At 37.8% G+C, this 21100-nt stretch overlaps 1 pseudogene; it reads left to right on the top strand.

The window, feature by feature from the left end:
- Positions 1-5960: 5960 nt before the first annotated feature.
- LOC149191471 (putative protein phosphatase 2C 5) lies at positions 5961-6894 on the top strand (annotated as a pseudogene).
- The last annotated feature ends 14206 nt before the right edge of the window (positions 6895-21100 follow it).

Here is a 21100-nt window from a genome sequence, read left to right as displayed (position 1 = left end):
TGGAAGAGCCTTAAAACTATTGTTGATTGATACCATCATGGAATGCTAGCAGAAGTGTGTGTAGTGCCCCACTCTAGTTGACTGGCGATGATATGTCATTAACATTTATTTAGCCCTAAGGCCCACACTTTATTCTTTAAGGACCTCAAGTTGAGGATCTTGACATATGACTCTATTATTAGTGGTTTTGATATTAGTGGTTGTTATGGTTATGCATGTTCCCTATTGATACTATGATGATTGTAGCATACTTGGTTATGTTTGGTCTCTATTGAATTTATGATGATGATAACAGTAAAGGATATGTATGCTCTCTATTAAAATCACGATGATGATAAATTTGATGGATAGGTATATTTCTATTGATGTTACGATGTTGATAGCTTAATGGATATGTATGTTTCCATTGATGTTTTGATGATGATAGCCATGACGGATGTGTCCCCTATGTTACCTACTTTCATTAGTTTGGGATTACAATGAACAATAATGTGAATGACTAGGAGTTGTTAATGATGCTATTATGACAATGACTAACACTGAGAAACCTTGTTACTGATGATTATTGAGTATGGTAGGAAACCATCATAGGCACACACATATGACAAGTTGATGACAACTGGTTTGATGAAAAAAAAATACATTATTTTATCAAGGTCAATTTTGAAACCTACTATATATGTTTATCTATATTCTAATGAAATGTTAGTGGTTGTAGGCACAGATTAGTTGCTTAGCCGAATGACTCACATATGGGTGATGGGGTTGTACAAGTGGATGGAACTACATGGGAGGGGTGGGACAGTGTCCTTGATCTCACCCACTAGCACTCCCGCTGTGACTTGGGCTGGAAGGGTTGAAGCGCCTTCGCCTTGAAGATCATGATGTCATGAGGGTAGGGACCCAAAGTTGGGTTGCTCATGAGGATTTTACAGGGGGGCATGCATCAAGGTGGATTCCTTGATCCTCAACACCATTAGTCTCACTATAGCAGGCAACATAAGAGATGATAGTGTTCTATGTCGTTGCACCTATACCTTCCCCTCGTAGTCACTGAATGCTTGAAGGGCAAGTGGTGTGGCACCCTTGGAACTTCAAGGGAATTTCTTGAAGGGCACGACCAACTTGGAACCCTTGGAATCAAAAATAAACTATTATGTGTGACACCCTTGGAACTTCAAGGGAAGTTCTTGAAGGGAACGATCAAAACTTGGCACCCTTGGAATCATTTAAAATAAATAAATTGATAAATATAATCAAGAAATGAAAACTAGGTAAATTTACATCAAGGGTAAAAGATGTTATAAACCAAGGTAATTAAATAAAAAATAAAACTTGGGTTAAGAGGATCATAAGAAAAAACAAAATAAGTTACCTTAAAAACTCTACCCTTCCCATGTTGGAAAATATTAGGTAAATTATGTAGTTTAATTAGGGAAAAGGGGAAAGAGGGACATAATTGTAAGGATAAAGACTAATCCTAAAATAGTTAAACCTAATTAAGAGAAGAGGATGGTGAATTAAGATAATATTAATAAACTAAATTTTAGAGAAATGTAGAGAACCTCAATGTGGCAATGACCAACATAAGAATATCCATCTAAAAGATAACTTGAGTTAAATTAGAGAATAGATAGGGGATGAAATCTTGACTCCTTAATTGACTTTAGTAATGAACAAAAATTAAGGAGAAAAAAGGGGGATCAAGAGGTAACTAGGAGAAGGAATAGGAATCTTGTTGAGGTGAGGAAAATATTAGTTTTAAATTAAAATTTAAGTAAATAATTTGGAGACCCTTGATGAGAGAGTGACACATGGGTAGGTGAATAATCAAACTATTGAATTAAAAAAAATTAATTAATTATGCATGACATGCCATGTGTCACCTATGAGGACTCCTATAAAAGAAGGGGCAAGCCATGGGAGAAGGGACTTTTGGGAACCCTATTGTTGGATGGATGAGACTATGTCAGAGTAGTGATTACGAACACTATAGTGAGTTTGGTGAGGTAGAGTATTTTAGAGAGGGGCTCTTAAGCCAAGGAGTGCTCTCCTCTACCAGCTATTACATTCCTCCATTGTACAACCCCATTTCCCATATGTGAGTCATTCAGCCACTAATCTGTGCCTGCAACCACTAACATCTCATTAAAATACCATTGTAGCTCGTGGGTCCGTGGTGAAGAAGAGTACCCAAGGAGTAGGCTAGGAAGTTAACTGGTGGGTCATTACATTCAGATAAATTACGTCGTCATTCCCACTCAGAGGTGACCGAAAACAAGGGAAGACAAGTAATGGAAATTCAAGTGGAGTCTCAACTTCTGGTGAATGGTACATATGTGTTGCAATATTATTTTGTATGATTTCTTTATGGCCTTAGTTAAATATATGTAAATTTTATGATACATTCAGTGAAATGAAATTCAGGGATGTGTTAGATAGTGCTGAATAAATGTGAATTACCAATGTTTTTCTCTTCTGGTTGTATTTTATTGTGAAAAAAAGAAAAAAATAAAAGAAAAATATATATAGGGTCGGTCCCTACACTTGGTATTAGAGCCATGTTGAACCCTTGAGGCCTATGGTCCCATGCATGCATGGCTATTTTTGTTAAATAATATGATGAAAATCTCTAGCTAATTTATCTCATGCAATATCAATGACAAATGTCCTTGAGGAATTGTATAATTGTTGAATCATACCTAAAAAAATGAGTTTTAGTGTAACGTGGTAATGGTTAAAAAAATAGAAATAAATAAATTAATAAAAAATAATGAGTTTTGGCCACAACTTTCATTCTCAAAACACAACTTAGGATACCCAGAGATGGACTCTGGATTTGCGCTGTTTAAGAATACAAATGCTTCATTAATCAAATTTAGAACGAATATGGAATTCGAGAATTAAACCACTGCTGACGCCTCAGCGCACCTACCTAACAGAAACAAAGACAATGTATGGATAAAATTGTTGTGAAGTTTGGACATTTTGACCAAACAAAGGTTTGTTGGGTTTAAAGCAACTGAAATCACATTCCAGGCAAGCGACGAATGGGCTTGTGGGAGCAAATTTACTGAGTTAAATCGAAGGGAACTGTATTCCCGTATAGGCAGACCATTCTGCTAAAGAGATCATCGATTTGTTGAAGAAGACAACAGTAAAGGGCAGAAAAAGGGGTTTCTATAATAACACAAAGAAATCGGATCTCCTGTTTGCTAGTTGCTGCATGAGAGACTGATTTTTAAAAGCAGAATGGAATTTTCTTTTCCGTATGAGTTGTGTGATGGATTGGGCAAATCAGAAATCGTGCCATGAAAATCCTACAGATAGAAAATAAATTGAATCAGTTTCACCCTCAAAAATCTATAATTATTAATTAATTATGCCAACAATGCTTTGCATCTAAGATTTGGGTGATATTTTCGAGATCTAAGTGTAATTATTTGACATAAATTGATTGGATTGAAAATTCAAATTTCCCGATCTTTTGGCACTTAAGATGTGGATTGCCTCTTGATCCACCAGACCTTATCAAGTGGGTGTATCATGATTGGGATAATTGAGGCAAAATCTATACAACATGGAGCATAGATATGCCAATCACAAGGGTAATAGGAATTGAATGCAAACTATACTCTAATGCAGACCCATTGGGCATGAAACCTTTAGTAACAAAGCAACAGCTCCTGGGTTTATACAAATCCACTATTTTGCATTTCTTTATATCCTCTATCCCTTGTCCGCCCTCCCACATTTTGCATTTAGGGAATTTTTTTGGTCTCAGGTTCCGTCACTCAACGATCTAAGAGCCTGTAATCAACAAATATGATGCATTATCCTACTCGATTAAAGTTCCAATATTAACTATTCTTGGACTTTTCTTTTCCTTGAGCGTTTTATTGGCTTTCTATCTGATCTCTAATGGGTGTTCTGTGCTCAAGAGATCCATGTATTTATTTTTCAATGTTCACTTTTATTTCTATTTTCATTGATTTGGTGATCTTTGGTGTGTTAAAAGAATGGTGGGATGAGAGCGGGGACCTTTTGAAAATATCAAATGCTTTGTTGTTTAAAGGTGAGCAAGGAAGGAGAGTTTTGAGGCTTATTTTTGTAATCCCATATGCATAACTGTCGTGATAGGGTTTAAAAGGCATTACCTGCTCTTCTCTATTTGAAGTTGGCTTAAGAGTATCCTTTGTCTATGCGATAGTATCCTTGTTCCTTGTTGATTTAGAAGGGGTTAGCGTTGGAATGATTTTTGAAATCGTAGCGTGTCAATTCAAAAAGGATTAGTTCAGAAACGATTGGAGTTGAAACGTGACAATGCATGCAAATCCCAAAAGGATTGGAATGAATATAAGTAGGCAAGGGTAAAAAAAAATTATTTCTAAGAAATTGGGAAACATTAGCAATCGATGGTAAAAAAAAAAAAAAATGTTTCAAAGAAGTTGGGAACATTAACGAACTATTGTAGGTAAAAAAATTAGAAAAAGGGGAAAAATGGTTTTTATCATTAATAAAAAGTGATGCTTTGTCTAATTTATGGAATAATCCAATTTTTTTTTGGATCACCCAATTACGTGTGATTTTTTTTTATTGGGTTTTCTCTGTTTGGAATTGACTCATTGATTAATACGTACATTATTGATTAATTTACTATTTTTGCAACATAGAATCTTTAGTTGGAAAATTTTGCAATTGCAACATATGATCACTAATCTTCAACTGTGCAACATGGGATGAGTGAAATTAGTTGAAGAGAAACCTCACAAATGGCCAAACCTAATATTTATGCTTATATTCCCATCATTTTTTTTGGGGACGGACTAGCAATCATACCCAAAACCTTCCCCAAGTCAGTAGGTTGTTCTACCATTTATTTACATACACCTTTCATATGGGAACCCGTATGGTTTTGATATCAATGTGTGGATTGCTATTTCCAACGATCACGAGTAGACATGCCAAGGTAAGAAAAAATTAAGAAGCTTAAAATGCCTTTTTCAAAAGCCAAGAATACTAATTCAAAATTTAGTTTTATGTTCCCACCAGTTACCAGTTACTGATAAATGGATTTGTATGTAAGGATTCGTGTGTAATTCACCATAAAGTTCAGCAGGAAATATGCAAACATTTGTTACAAAGATCACGGAAGGTGAAAACAACGAATTGAATCACGTCACAAGTTTGAAATGCAAGGAGAAAGATCGAAGCGGTTCGAGCCAGCAGTTCGATTCACAATCACATCCACGTAGATTTTAAAACGCGGGTCATAGATTCGTTGTTGCCGATGGCAGGAGATTATTTTCCATGTGCCCATAAATCCTCTACATGCTTTGTTAGGTGTATTTTATGTCTTTAATTTTTATCAATCTGTCAATGGAAGATAAAAGATCACACTGATATTAACCTATTTACACATCCAACGGAGCTGGAAAACTCAGGCAAATTTCATTTCTTGTTTTTGGGTTAAAACCTATTTATCCCTTTCTAAGAATAAAAACAAACTCAAGTTGATGGCAGAAATGGATTTTCCAGTCACTTCGATGTGAAATGCCATCTAAGTCAGTGGGAATACGAGCAACCAATCATAACTACCTTTCACTCAGCTCAAAAAACGGTCCAAATATCTCATCGTATGAAAATTAAATCAAAACCGTTGGCAACAGATTGATTCCCCATCACCTATTTCTAAATGGATGAAATCACCCTTTTGGATATCTCAAAGTACTCAATCATTCTCATAAATATATGTGCTATTGCATCTTATGCTAATCTGTTTAGCAGAATTAGATTGTGAATATCTTGAATGATGAGCACATTAATGAAGGCACTGCAAATTTCAAATAATTGAATATGGAGGAATCAAAATGAGAAAGGGAACAAAGCCTATGGACATTCCACCGTGGAGGTAATTCGATGAATAAAAACTCTTTAGAAGCCTTAGACGACAAAAAAAAACAAAAAACCAAGCTTCACATAGGGAAACTTCTTTTATTATCGAGATAATGAAATTGTCAACCCTCGTTTATTATAATGCCTTCATGCCAAATTGTTCAGGAGACTGTGTAAATAAATTCAAGGTACAGAGGAGAGTTCTGAGAGGTTCCATCGAATGCAAAAAATGAGGCGGTGTACAGGTGGCTGGAGTAACAGCGAGACCTGTACAGGTGGACCTCTCAGCGTTTGACACATCAAAAGGGAGAGACATTAAATGGGGATGGGTTAGAATTCAAGGTGCCAGAACAGAGATGGAAAATGCCATCATTTTACGAGTGAATGTGCTTAATAATTTCACTTACGCAACAGTCTTTGACAACCATGCTAGTTTTGCTTCTGCTAAATTTTTGAAGGATGAATTGTACAAATAATGTGCAATAGCTTTACAAGTTGGCTTACTGTTGGAGTCCAACGACTTAGATGCTACAAGGGAGTCATTAAGGAAATTTTTTTTGAAGCTGATATCATGAACCCACTCTGTGTAGCAGGCATGAAGAAGTAAACGATGAGGTTGACTCAGGCTCAACAACAACTGTTATTTTTGTAGGAGATCGCAGATTGATAGTTTCGTATATTGGTGATTCTTTTGTGGTACTTTCTCGTTCAGGGAAGACAATGGAGATTAAAAGTTCTCATCACCCATATGGAAATAGCAAAGTTTCCCTTGATGACATATGATGTATAAAAGCAGCAGGTGATTGGGTTACCAATGGTCGAATTTGTAGAGACATATCTGGTTCACGTGCATTTGGGTATATGCGATTCAAGACAAAGATGAAAGATATGCTGGAGGAATGTATTCGAGAAGGGAACAATGGAAGAAGATTTAATACCTTAATGAACTCTCAACTCTTCTCTTTTTTTTTTCTTAATTTAAGAGACACTTTAATATAAGGATTCTTAGCTACAATAGAAGATAGAGATTTGAAAATCTATGTAATTATATTATTAAAATGGAAATGATTTTTAGTATGAGAAATTAAAGGGCCCCTTAAAGGTGATATTTGTTTAAAATACATGTATTTTTGTCAAAGTATATGTAAAAGAGAGTTAGAAATGACTGCAAGGAGATCCAAATGTGGTAAAATCTTATTATCAAACTCAAAGATAAATTGTCCATTCAAGCCATTCATGAAGACAAGGTTGAACAATTTTTTTTTGATATGTAAATAATTTGAAATTGCTATTTAAGATTGACTAAAATTTCATATGAAGAATTCAAATGTGGTGTAAGATTATTACCAAACTCAGAAGATAAATTGTCCATTCCAACTATTCATGAATACAAGGATGAACAAATTTTTGATATGTAGATAATTTGAAATTAATATTTAAGATGAACTAAAATTGTATATGAATAATTCAATAGAGAAAATATATCATTTATTTTTAAAGGTTGGAAAATTATTATGCAAAGGAATGGACATAAAAGGTCTGGTGTGCAATAGGTGTTACCTTATAAAGGTAGAGTAATCACCTTTTCCAGAAGAGGGGAATGTTAGATGGAAGTTATAAAATTCAAAAAGTAGTCAAAAATTTTATCAATGAAGAGAAATAAATTGGAAGAGTTGGCCTAAGGAGGTCAATCATTTTCTTAGATGCAGAGTATATCATAGATGTTTGAATGCTCAAGTGGAGATAACATATTTAGTATAAAGGTGAAGTCCAAATGTAAGTAGTATTGGTGGGATGCCTCCCCATATATCTTTTGTAAACTTGTTAACATGTATTGTGAAAATTGAGAAATCAAAAAGACCAAGACAACTTGAAATAGTTTGGTATATTATGTATCATAATGAAAGCTTTCTTTTATAAGATTATAAAGAAGTCAAGTCAATCCACTTTATGAATGTGGGATAGTTTGAGAAAGACAGTAAAGTGAATTAAAGTATAAAAGATGAAATAACTATGCCTAAGTCTAATATCTAATTGACCATTTTAAGCTAATATCATATATTTGTTGAAGGGTATTCAAAGATAGCAAGCCCCATTACCGAGCTCCAAAGAAAGAACAAGAAATTCATTTGGACTGATTAAAATAATAATAATAATAAAATTAAATTAAATTAAATTAAAAAAATTAAAATTAAAAAACTAAAAAATTAAAAAATTAAAAATAAAAATAAAAATAAAAAAAATATGTGAAGAGGCATTCCAAAGGTTAAAGGTGTTATTAACGAAAACACCAATTTTGAATGTGCCGGATATGGAACAAGAATTTTTGGTTTGCACTAATGCCTCCAAGAAGGGTTGGGTTGTCTGTTGATGCAAGAAGGAAGAGTAATATCTTATGCATCAAGGAAACTTAGAACCCATGAAGAAAACTACGTAACCCATGATCTAGAAATGGCAGAAATTATATGCAGTAAAGATTTGGGGACACTACCTTATAGGAAGGAAGTTTGATCTTAGGATTAACCATTGTGGGCGACAACACATATTCACTCAAGACCACTTAAATGCAAGACAAAGACAATGGTCTAAGCTAATTAGTGAATATGATTTTGATATCACTTACATAAAAGGAATGGTAAATAGGGTGGTTGATGCTTTAAGTAGCAGGCCTCATATAGTTTCAATGATTCCCTTAAAAGACAAAGTTGAGGGAGAAACTACTTGATTTACAATTTAAGGACACCTGGTACCAGGAGGTTAGCAAAAGTTTGAGGGAGGATGAAATGAAGGTCCAAAAATATGAAGAATACTCCCTTGATAATGATGTCTTACTATGATTTCAGGGAAGGATATATGTACCACAGAATGAAGATATACGCTAGTTAGTCCTGAATGAATCACATCGCGCAGTATACATGGCACGCTCTGGTGTTAAGAGGATGAGTGTGGACCTGAAACCACTCTTCTTTTGGAAAGGGATGAAGAAGGACATCGTAAACTTGGTAGCAAGATACTTAGAGTGTCAATGATGTAAAATTCAAACACATACATCCAGTAGGATTATTACAACCCCATGAGATACCAAAATCTAAATGAGAAGTTATATCATTGGACTTCATTGTGGGACTACCAATGACCTCAAGAAGACATGATTCCATATTTGTAGTAGTCGACATGTTGACCAAGAAAGCCCATTTCATACTAGTTAAGACTACATATAAGACACCAGAAATAGCCAGAGTTTTATTGATGAGATTATGAGATTGCATGGAATGCCCAAGAAGATCATAATTGTGACAACTTTTAGTGGACCAAGTTAAGGTCTAGTGGGACAACTATAGTCCCAATTGAGCTACTTTGGAGGACATCGAAGAGATGCATCACCATTTTCCTTACCTATTCCAAGGACTTCGAGACGAAGTCCATTATTAAGAGGGGGTGTATGTAGTGTCCCGCTCTAGTTGACTAGTGATGATATGTCATTAACATTTATTTAGCCCTAAGGCCCACACATTATTCTTTGAGGACCTCAGGTTGAGGATCCGAACATATGACTCTATTATTAGTGGTTGTTATGGTTATGCATGTTCCCTATTGATACTATGATGATTGTAGCATAAATGGTTATGTTTGGTGTCTATTGAATTTATGATGATGATAGCAGTAAAGGATATGTATGCTCTCTATTAAAATCATGATGATGATAAATTTGATGGATAGGTATATTTCTATTAATGTTACAATGTTGATAGCTTAATGGATATGTATGTTTCCATTGATGTTTTGATGATGATAGCCATGATGGATGTGTCCCCTATGTTACCTACTTTCATTAGTTCAGGCTTACAATGAACAATGATGTGAATGACTAGGTGTTGTTAATGATGCTATTATGACAATGACTAACACTGAGAAACCTTTCTATTGATGATTATTGAGTATGGCAGGAAACCACCAGAGGCACTCGCACATGACGAGTTGACAACAACTGGTTTGATGAAAAAAAACTATATTATTTTATCTTTGAACTGCAAGGTCAATTTTGAAACCTGTTATATTTGTTTATCTATATTCTGATGAGATGTTAGTGGTTGCAGGCATAGATTAGTTGCTTGGCCAAATGAATCACATATGGGTGATGGGGTTGTACAAGTGGATGGAACTACATGGGAGGGGTGGGACAGTGTCCCTGATCTCACCCACTAGCACTCCCGCTGTGACTTGGGCTGGAAGGGTTGAAGCACCTTCACCTTGAAGATCACGATGTCATGACGGCAGGTCCCAAAGTTGGGTCGCTAATGAGGATTTTACCGTGGGGCGCGTGTCAAGGTGGGTTCCTTGATCCTCAACACCATTAGTCTCACTATAGCAGGCAACATAAGAGATGATAGTGGTCTATGTCGTTGCACCTATACCTTCCCCTCGTAGTCACTGAATGCTTGAAAGGCAAGTGGCATGGAACCCTTGGAACTTCAAGGGAATTTCTTGAACAACACGACCAACTTGGCACCCTTGGCATCACAAATAAACTATTAGGTGTGGCACCCTTGGCACTTTAAGGGAAGTTCTTGAAGGGCACGACCAAAACTTGGCACCCTTGGAATCATTTAAAATAAAGTAATTGATAAATATAATCAAGAAATGAAAAATATGTAAATTTACATGAAGGGTAAATGATTTTAGAAACCGAGGTAATTAAATCAAAAATAAAACCTGGGTTAAGAGTATCATAGGAAGAAATAAAATAAGTTACCTTAAAAACTCTACCCTTCCCATGTTGGAAAATATTAGGTAGATTATGTAGTTTAATTAGGAAAAAGGGGAAAGAGGGACATAATTGTAAGGATAGATATTAATCCTAAAATAGTTAAACCTAATTAATAGAATAGGATGGTGAATTAAAATAAGATTAATAAATTAAATTTTAGAGAAATGTAGAGAACCTCCATGTGGAAACAACCAACATAAGAATATCCATCTAAAAGATAACTTGAGTTAAATTAGGGAATAGATAGGGGATCAAATCTTGACTCATTAATTGAATTTAGTAATGAACACAAATTAAGGAGTAAAAAGGGGGATCAAGAGGCAACTAGGAGAAGAAATAGGAATCTTTTTGAGGTGAGGAAAATATTAGTTTTAAATTAAAATTTAAGTAAATAATTTTGGAGACCCTTGATGAGAGAGTGACACATGGGTGGGTGAATAATCAAACTATTGAATTAAAAAAAAAAAAATTAACTATGCATGACATCCCAAGTGTCACCTATGAGGACTCCTATAAAAGAAGGGGCAAGCCATGGGAGAGGGGACTTTTGGGAACCCTATTGTTGGATGGATGAGACTATGTCAGAGTAGTGATTATGAACACTATAGTGAGTTTGGTTAGGTAGAGGATTTTAGAGAGGGAACTCTTGAGCCAAGGAGTTCTCTCCTCTACCAGCTATTGCATTCCTCCATTGTACAACCCCATTGTAGCTCAGGGGTCCGCGGGGAAGAAGAGTACCCAAGGAGTAGGCTAGGAGGTTAACCGGTGGGTCATTGCATTTGGATCAAGTACGTCATCATTCACACTCAGAGGTGACCGACAACAAGGGAAGACAAGTAACGACAAATCAAGTGGAGTCTCGTCTTCTGGTGAATGGTACATATGTGTTGCAATATTATTTTGTATGATTTCTTTATGGCCTTAGTTAAATATATGTAAATTTTATGATATGTTCAATGAAATGAAATTCAGGGATGTGTTAGATAGTGCTGAATAAATTTGAATTCCCAATGTTTTTCTCTTCTGGTTGTATTTTATTGTGAAAAATAAAAAATAAAAAAGATATATATATATATATATATATATATATATATATATATATATATATATATATATATATATATATATATATATATATATATATATATATATATATATATGTATAGGGTCGGTCCCTACAGTGTGTGGGAACTTGGTCTTGTCAGAGGAGAACTGCAACGTAAAGACAATGGTTGTAATCTCTTCTTGATATCAATATATATGAAACTATCGATTGATTCCCTACATGTTTTGTCATCTCACATATTGATGGCTTAATGTTTCCTGACTTGTTTAGTAGTTTGAATTGCAATTTTTCCGTTATCATGGTTGTTGTTTGCTATTGTTTACTTATTTCAGGTGCTTGAAGAAGGAAGCGAGAGATAGTTGGAATGAACAAGCAAGGACATCATCAAATGGGATAAGCGTATTAAGAGGTAGGCCCTCTTAATTGGTTCTAACCTAAGGAAATATTCCATAGAATGTATATGTTGTGGCTAGACCCATTATCAAGCTAGAGGAATTTGTTTGTGTTCGCACTTATAATTTTACTTCAGCACAAACTGGCAACTCCGGTGGGGAATCACAAACATCTGCAAAGTAGGAAAAGCATGGTAAATAGGAAAGTTGTTTGAAAACTAATACACAAAACTACAGTGCACAAAAATGAATGACACACAAATGTATGAAAAGGGTCCATGTGGAGTTTTGTTTTACATGTATTTTTCAGACTCTCTAAACATGAAAAAGATATCGAGTTACACCTTTGTCAGACTCGTTAAACTATTAAACGCCATCAGATTCATCGCCATGATGAACATGAGCTTCTCCTTCCTAGGGCTCGTTAAACTTACTAGGTTGGATTCATTCGAAGGATGAACTTACAGTGCAAGCATATGATATCCCCTTGAATATTGCGATTAAAAAATAATTGGGGTACCTGCCAGAAATTGTGGGGGAAAATTTGGAAATCTATCAGTTGTGTCGTAAGCTCACTCTTGATCATGAAACTTTTTGCTTCGTGTCGGGTTGGGATATCCTCCTTTATATCGTTGACCTATTGCCCCTAAACAAGAGAATTTTGGACCTACTATCCTTGGGCATAAGGTTGATACACTTATTGCCCTTAGACATAGGGATTATGTACCTATTGCCCTTGACCAAAAGGATTTTGAACCCGGTGACCTAGGGCATTAGGGTTTTGTACCTGATGCCCTTGGCCAGTAGGATTCTAGACCCATTGACCTATGACATTAGGATTTTGAGCTTGTTGCTGCAAGACTTGACCTTGACCCTGCCCTTGCAAGGGTTGACCTTGTTGATATGTATATAAGGGTTGTTGCTACCCTGGTTGGTTTTTTTGTTGCAAGGGTTGACCTTGTGATTGAAAAATTTGTCCCTGGGGCTGAAGAGGTTGGCCCTGCAAGGACATGGGCTGGGAGGTGTGCAGAGCATATTGCATCTGCTACTACATGGTTTTCTGCAACTGTTGCAATGGTTGACCTTGCGGTTGTTGCAGTTGACCTTGCTGCAGGATCATTTGCCCTTGCAATTGTGGAAAGAGCCCTTGCTGCAACAAAGGTTTCCCTTGCAGTAACAAGGGATACCATTGTTGTTATGCAGGCTGCCCTTGCTGTTGCAATGGTACTTGAACAGTGCTCGGGAAATTTCTGAATTGAATCTGGCCATAGCCAGGCTGAATATACTGCCCAGATTGGAGGGTGTAAGGTTGATTAACCATTCCTTGAGAACCATATGGAATGTAAGGAGTTTAGTATTGGACCTGAGCCCCATAGGGATGCTGATACTAAACATTGCTCGATCCAAATGGACCAATGAGATTCTGAACCTATTGGTACTGGATATTACTTGATCTAGTAGGATCAACAGGGTTGTGACTAATACTAGAAGAAGGCTAGTTCATACCAAGCATGTGAGCTTGTGAGCCAGTCACATTGGTGGCGCCTGACACCATAAAAGCATTCAATTTCTGCACCCCAGGTGGTGGCACAGCCTGGCCACTGAATAGAGGGATGGAGAAACTGACAGAGACATTCTTCAAAACTGTCAATTGTGCCTGACGTGTAACTAGGATTGATGATACAAGGGTATTCAGAATGGTGTGTTACACTGGGACTAAGGTAACATCTTGTTGGGATGTCATGTTCACAAGGAATGGATGTAGCATGGTGCTTGATGCCCAAATAGGGTTATGGTAAAGTGATGAGGCACTAGGTGTACCTGAAACCAACTGCGCCAAAGACACATAGTTGGGTAGCAAGCTAGCAGGAATACCCCTGAATAGGGGAAACCCTCAAGAGGAAAAGGCAGCTCTTCCCCCTCAATAGTGTGTCGAGTAGAACCTTCGGACTCTTCCGGAGATGTGAATGGAGCATCGCCTTGTGGTTCCATGTCCTTGAAATAAATGATGACGAATGGCCAAAGAAGTAGGAGGGGATAGTTCGAAAGGAACACCCAGCTGATCGTACGGACTATAAGGATGCTACGATGATATCAAAAAAGGGTCAAATAGAGGATTCAGAGGATAGATAACTAGTCCAAGCTGAGCGTCATCGGTTGGCAAGTCCTCAGGAGTTTGAACAAGATTGTTCGGAGATTTCGGGCCAAGATCAGCGGATGACCCAGTATCGAAAGTAGGTGAAGGACGAGATGACAAAGTTTGAATTCTCAGAACAATTCCAAGTTCAACACCTTGGTCCTCGAGTGACTCTAGAAACTCAGGAAATGGCTCCTCAGATAATCTTTTAGATGGAGGAGAGGAAGATGAATTGGGTGAACCAGATGGTTCAGCCATGATGACCTTGTATTAGTCAACAGAAAAATTAACTTCAAGGCTTTAAAATGTTATTTTAAGGGAAAATCATGAATTGGTCTAAAAAATACTAATAGGGTGTTTTCGAATCATGGGCAATCAATTATTAAGATGCATGAAAGACTGGTGCTCTTTCAATTTTTAAGATTCAAGAAAGAAATAAAGATGACTCTATTGCTTTCGATTGGAAACAAGCTTGAAAGGACAAGTGCTCGAACGATATTTTAAGTTTAATGAGTCAAAAAGATCAAATGACTACTCTTGATGATCTAGGTAAACAGGATTACCAGGTAACTGTGAACTGCAAAATACCTCCCGGTGAACCGAGAAGTACGAGCAGGCAATCTCCCCGAATGTCGTGTTTGGTCTATCACGTTTGTAAGGCGGCCAACTCCTCTTCCTAAGGATAAATGATTGCATCCTAGAGGGGTCTCACGTTATATATTTGATGTTATGGGGAGAACAAATCCATACTAGTGTTGTCTAATACGGAAGCTAACGACAGTTTCTAGGTTTAAATATGTCGGAACACATCTCTAGCCTAGACCTTCTAGATATGATTGTTAAATGTCAAATGCACCTTAGGTTAATTGAACTCATTTTAAAGTGTATCTTGATTTATTTTTTAGTTTTCAGGTCTTAGCAATGCAACTCAAAAAACCTTAAATGCAACTAAATGAGACAAGACCCTTTCAATTCGATGAAATACCTACATTAGAGACGGTAGAAAATATTCAATCAAATGCAAACAATCAAGCAACTGAAAGTGAAATGATCTTTCACTACCTTACTTTTTCGAAAAGTAAACTACTGAAAAATGCATTCCAATTCCTAATTTCCTAACAAGCACATATCTAACAATCCTTTAAAAGAAAAATAGTTATTTTCCTTTTCCAAATGCCAATGAAATTCTACTATTTCAGTGATGCAAGTCACTGTAGCACAATGATGCAACAAACTCGAATTTCATAATTTTTAATGAAACAACGAAATAAAATTTTCACACACAACTCTCCAATGAAAAAGTTTTCGAGACAATAAGCTCTTCAAGCAGATGAAAACGTGAAAAGAGAAGCACATTCAGAATAATGAAACACCAACTTTACCAACAACAAGCCAAGCAACGTAATCAACGCTGGAAAGGAAACATTTAGACAAGAAAACGAAAAACTTTCCGAACTTGTGTAATAGAGGTCAAAGTCATAAAAGGATCGAAAAAGAAATGCAAGGAGTAAGTACACCTACAACTTGACTCACTGAGTTCACAAACAACTAAATGGATGACTAACTAGATGCCCTAGTGTCACTGACCATCCAATGACTCAAGCAATCAAGCAGAAAGATGATAAGACAACAAGAAAACAAAACCATATGAAAAGCAGCTTTCTAGTCAGGGAGAAAACAATCCAAAAGGCTTACAGGGTCAAAATCATAAGAGAAGAACACACTGGCCAAGATTGGGGTCAAACCCTAATCTTCACTTACAGGCATCAATGCGACTGCCTAACTAAAAACAAGCGCCAAAGGCTGGTCAGCGCAATTGTTCCTCACCATATCGTGCTGATCAGTGTGACTGTTAGTGGATTAAGTGCACTGATCGAGGGAGATAAGAAAAATAAAATTGAAACAGAGACCAGATATGCTACTATGAATTTCAAACTCAGGCCAGTAAGCAGGAGAAAAGAAATATAACCAAAGGGAAAAAGTGGAACTAGAAAATTTCTCACGAAATCATGAAATATAGTATGAGCAAAAGGATGGGATCCCCAGCGGGGTCACCATTCAAAAAATAATTGGGGTACCTCCGAGAAATGGTGGGGGAAAATTTGGAAATCTATTAGTTGTGTTGGCAACTCACTCTTGAACATGACACTTTTTGCTTCATTTCAGGTTGGGATATCCTCCTTTATATCATTGACCTTCCTGGGTTTGGGTCGTTCATTTTTTCCTTCCATTTGATATATGCCATGTCATCATGACCACTGATCCCATGGATCCAAAAGCTACCAAACTTCCAGTTGTGTCACCGATATGTTCAAGAGTTGTCCTTCTATAGTTACACTTACCGATGTTTCTCTGTATCACCCAAAATCATTTTACATCCTTTCATCTCGCGTCGATGATGTGGGAAACATTATGGCCCTTCTTTGACATGGTCATTTCCCATCGACTTTATTTCATTATCCGGGAAGTTGATTGAGAGACTCCCTTCCAGTACCTTAGAGCTTGCATGCCCTAATGGAAAGTTCTTCGCACTCAATGACAAGTTCACATCATTGGCTTTCGATTGAGTGATTTCACGGGTGTTCTACTTCAGTTTCTCTATTCACATTTTATGGATTGTGCTGATAGTACCTTGAGGACCATTGTCATTATTGGAGGTTTCTCTCATGCTTGTTAACAATTTACATCATTGACTAGTAATCAAGTGATTTTCTAGCATGTTTGACGTCAACACATCTATTCACATGTTAGAATTTGTACTTTGATCGTGTCGTATTGGAGTGCAAGACCTTGGACTCAGATCACAAAAGTCCAGGTTACGAAGTGATGTGACATGGTTATGTTGATATACATGTCTCTTTAAGATGGATGGTTGCGAGCATGCCTTGGTTTCATTATGATCCTCTTTGATGGATGGTTGTGCCCATACCTAGATCCATTTACATGATCATTCTCTGGATGGTTGTGTCCATGACATGATCCATGTACCATTTGATAGAGTTCTCAGTTATGTATATGTGTCTATACTTTCTTGTAGGTTTTCCCATGATTGACTACGGTTCCCCACACTGATTCATAAAGAATTTCATCCCACTCTAGCTCGGCCTTCACGCTTTGGGGGGCATCTGTTACATAGCATTTTGTCACTATCCTTGTACTCCCCGTTCCTTGATCCTAGAGGACCTCTATAGTGAACCCCACATGCTTTGCCTCCATGAAAAATCTCCCATTGTGTTCCTCTTCATGAACAGACCAATTCCCTTTTGCACCATTTTCTCTGAAACTTATGTTTTTCACAGTTTAAAAGACCGGCGCTAATGACGTTTGTCTCCCCTGCGCTAATGTGTAGAAATTATGTTGGGTGCGGGATCCCCCAAGGGAATTTTTGGGGCTTAAAACCTAGATTTTGACTAAATCCAATGTAAATACTCCACGTTTTGTGGGCGCGAAGCGCAAACTTGTAAACGAGTCATAGGGTTGTTCACCTTCGTTTTTGTAAATGTAATGTCAGCTTTAGAGCGAGTCTCTAAGTTGTAAAGGGGGAATCAATGGATGAGAGAAGGATGAATAATTGAGTCTTATCTAAGTGTAGAGTTGAGTCTTGGGTCGTAGAGTAGGAAAAGGCTCTATATCTGAGTGCGTAGAGGCCTAGTAGTTCGAAGCTGAGTGCACGGACCCCTATAGTTGAGTGTGCAGGGTAAGTTGAGTCTATAACCAATTGAAGCATTAATAAAGAGAAGTTTTATACCATTCCTGTGTATTTATTTACTGTTTTCTACATTGAATGTATTGGGTATAAATTACATTTTTGTTGTTTATATGATGCGTGAACTTATATGATTGTGTTGATTTAGTGAATATAACATAAAGTATCTCTTTACACGAAGTTAACTAACAGTTATAAGAAGATAAGTAAGATCCGAGGTATAACTTGGGAAATAGCACAGATCATTGCCTTAGCAGCATGAAAGCATCTCAGCCCCTGCTTAAGGCTGCTCGAAGGTGATTATAATAGATCGTGAAGGCCTCATAGGTCAGGGCAGTGCATGAAGTAACTTGAGCGAAGGTATTCACAGTTGGACTAAACTAACCCCTCAGACATCTCAAGGGTGCAGAAACTTGATTCCAACATCCCCCCATACTGCTTTGGGTGAGACCTCAGTCCACGCTCCGCGGGTTGTCTCCGAAAGGGCTAGTAGTGTACAGATTTGTTTAGCTAATTAACTCTGAACATGGGTCAGACCCCCTCAAGCCAACAAATGGTTCCGTTGACAGGACTGGGATCTGCATAGAGATGTCTGATGTCGTATCATTAGAATCCAACTAAGAAGGAAATTGAAGGTTGGTTGGATAGGAGAATTCACGAGTTCGCAGCACAGGAGAATAGGAATCCGTGATTAACAAAAGAAGAGTAGTTAGACTGTTACTTGTACACAAAGATCCACGAAATCTTCTTTGCATCTCTCCCTACTAAGTTGCATGAGTGGATCTCGAAGCTAGTAGATAGCCAAGGAAGGTGGAAACTTGAAAATCCTATTGTGTGGACCCCAAAGTTGGTGCACATATTGGAAGCATCAGAGGGTAAGATCGTGTGCGGTGTTGATCACTGACTTGATCAGATTATATGAGGATTCATTAGTGTGTTCGTGGTAGATACTTTAGTCAGCTATAGTGAGGCAGAGTGACGCTTCCTCAAAGGACCATGAGGTAAGTACATAAAGTCTCTAAATACTTGGATTAAAATGCTATTGTGTGAAAATATGGTTATTCAATTACCTTGATGTTTGGCGCTTCATGAAGTGGAAAAACCTATAGAAACAAAGGAAGTAAGGGACCAGAGAATAGCCCTTTGATTTCACCTCCACGAGAGGATGAGGAAGAGCTCGTGAAGGTCTCTCTGCAAAGTGCGATACATTTGATAAGGCAAAGGATTCTGTGCATACCACCCCCACCCACACTGCCACCAGCTTCACTGCCTTCACCTCCATCTTCACCCCTACCACCTCCACCACCACCGCGAGTCAATATGACAAGCACGATAATGTTTCCTGTGTTCAAGGGAGTAGGAAATGAAGATCCAGACCAACTTTGGTTCATGATAAGAGCCTTATGGGAAGCACAGGTAGTTACAAATGACAACATAAAGAAAGTGACAATGGTTAGCACCCTGCAGGACCGTGCGCTGACTTGGTATATTAAGCATTCTATTGAAAATCCAAATGCAGGGATCGCAGATATCCAAACTGCGCTAAGTAACGAATTTATCAGGTCGAATTCAGAAGCGCAGTCGATCATTGGCTTCAAAGAGATCACAATGCTACCAGGCGAGACTCCTTGGGAGTTGGATCAAAGGATGAAGTGCAAAATTCCTGAAGCTAATATGACTTTGATGGATGGACAACACTGCGAATGGTTTATAGCATCGCTAATGCTGCAATCGAGCAATTCGATATCACAACAAAGGTTAATGACTCAGGCAAAAGCCTTGGAGATCATGATGAGACTGCATGGGACCCCAATGCAGGATCCTAAGTTGGGAGTTCAAAAGATCCATGCATAGTTGGAAAACTTATGCATTGAGATGCAGAGTTTGAAACATGATAGGACAGCTCGACCAAAAGTGCGCAAAGAAGTGTGGTGCATAAAATGCAAGGGTCAGGGTCATGATAAGGACCACTGCCTGGTGTTCGTGAATTACCTCGTGGGAGGAGGACCGATGTCGTTAAGACCAGAAGCACAAGCGGGACCTAGCGCGACACCTTCTTTGTGGTGCGTGATTTGTCAAATAGGAGGGAAACACGCTACAGACAACTACCATTTGTTACAGAAGTATACACAAAATTTGCAGCAATTATTCTGTAACTTTTGTAGATCAGTGGGACACAATGAGTGCACTTATAGAAGTTATGAGTTAATGATGGATAGAACTCCCATTTACAGAGTTTAGGCTGAATCATGACCCCTAGACCCAAATCCAGGAGTGGTGCGAATAGGATTTCAGGGGCGCGGCCGAGGCCTAGGTGGAGCAGGACTTGGAAGAGGTTGCAGATAGCTGATATGCTATAATTGCGGAGGGCCAGAAAATTATTCCCGTGATTGTATGAACCCAATGCATCCATCATGTTTGTATTGTACCTTGTTTGATCATGAGACAGAACTAATAGCTAGGACACGTGACAAGGAAGCGCTACCGCCTCCCCTAACTCAGAACCTGCAAATGATGAAGTCGGAGCTGCGCGAGGAAGATCCAAATGTGAACATTGTGCTCCGAAGTGGAATCGCGATGGGAGATGATAAAGGCAAAAAAACAGAAGATAATACCTCGGTTTGTAAGGCTTCGACGAAAGATGCAAAGTTTGATTTGGAGTGCGTTAAGGAAACCTTCATGGAAGCTAAGAAGAGCTTCACTGATGCTTCCACTTCACGAAGCAAGGATAGACCAGAGCCAGAAATGGACCCATCTATGGTTACGACGTTCTTGGAAACATGCATCAAGCTATTGCATAATAGTAAGGATGTAAGGGGACTACAAGAACTCTTTAATAGATGTGCTGGGACTATGTCAAGAGAACCGTGTGTAGTCTGGAATATTGGAAAGCAAACGATGAGGATGGGAAGAGAAATGAGGTTAACCGGATAGATTGGAGAATATGAGATGGACCAAGTAATTCTGGATTTAGGATCAGACGTGAACATTCTACCAAAGCAGACATGGGAGCACATGGGAAGGCCTACATTGCAATGGTCTCTTATTCAGCTACGAATAGCAAACCAGCAGAAGATAATACCTATGGCAAGATTGCAAGGAATCACTGTGGATATTGAGGGAGCGAGTGTGCTCA

Source organism: Pinus tabuliformis, chromosome 2_2, assembly GCF_031772625.1.
Source record: "Pinus tabuliformis cultivar Carrire ecotype Pingquan chromosome 2_2, CPIR1, whole genome shotgun sequence".
Lineage (NCBI taxonomy): Eukaryota > Viridiplantae > Streptophyta > Pinopsida > Pinales > Pinaceae > Pinus > Pinus tabuliformis.
Note: the sequence above shows the minus strand (reverse complement) of the source record. Positions and strands in the feature narration are given on the sequence as shown.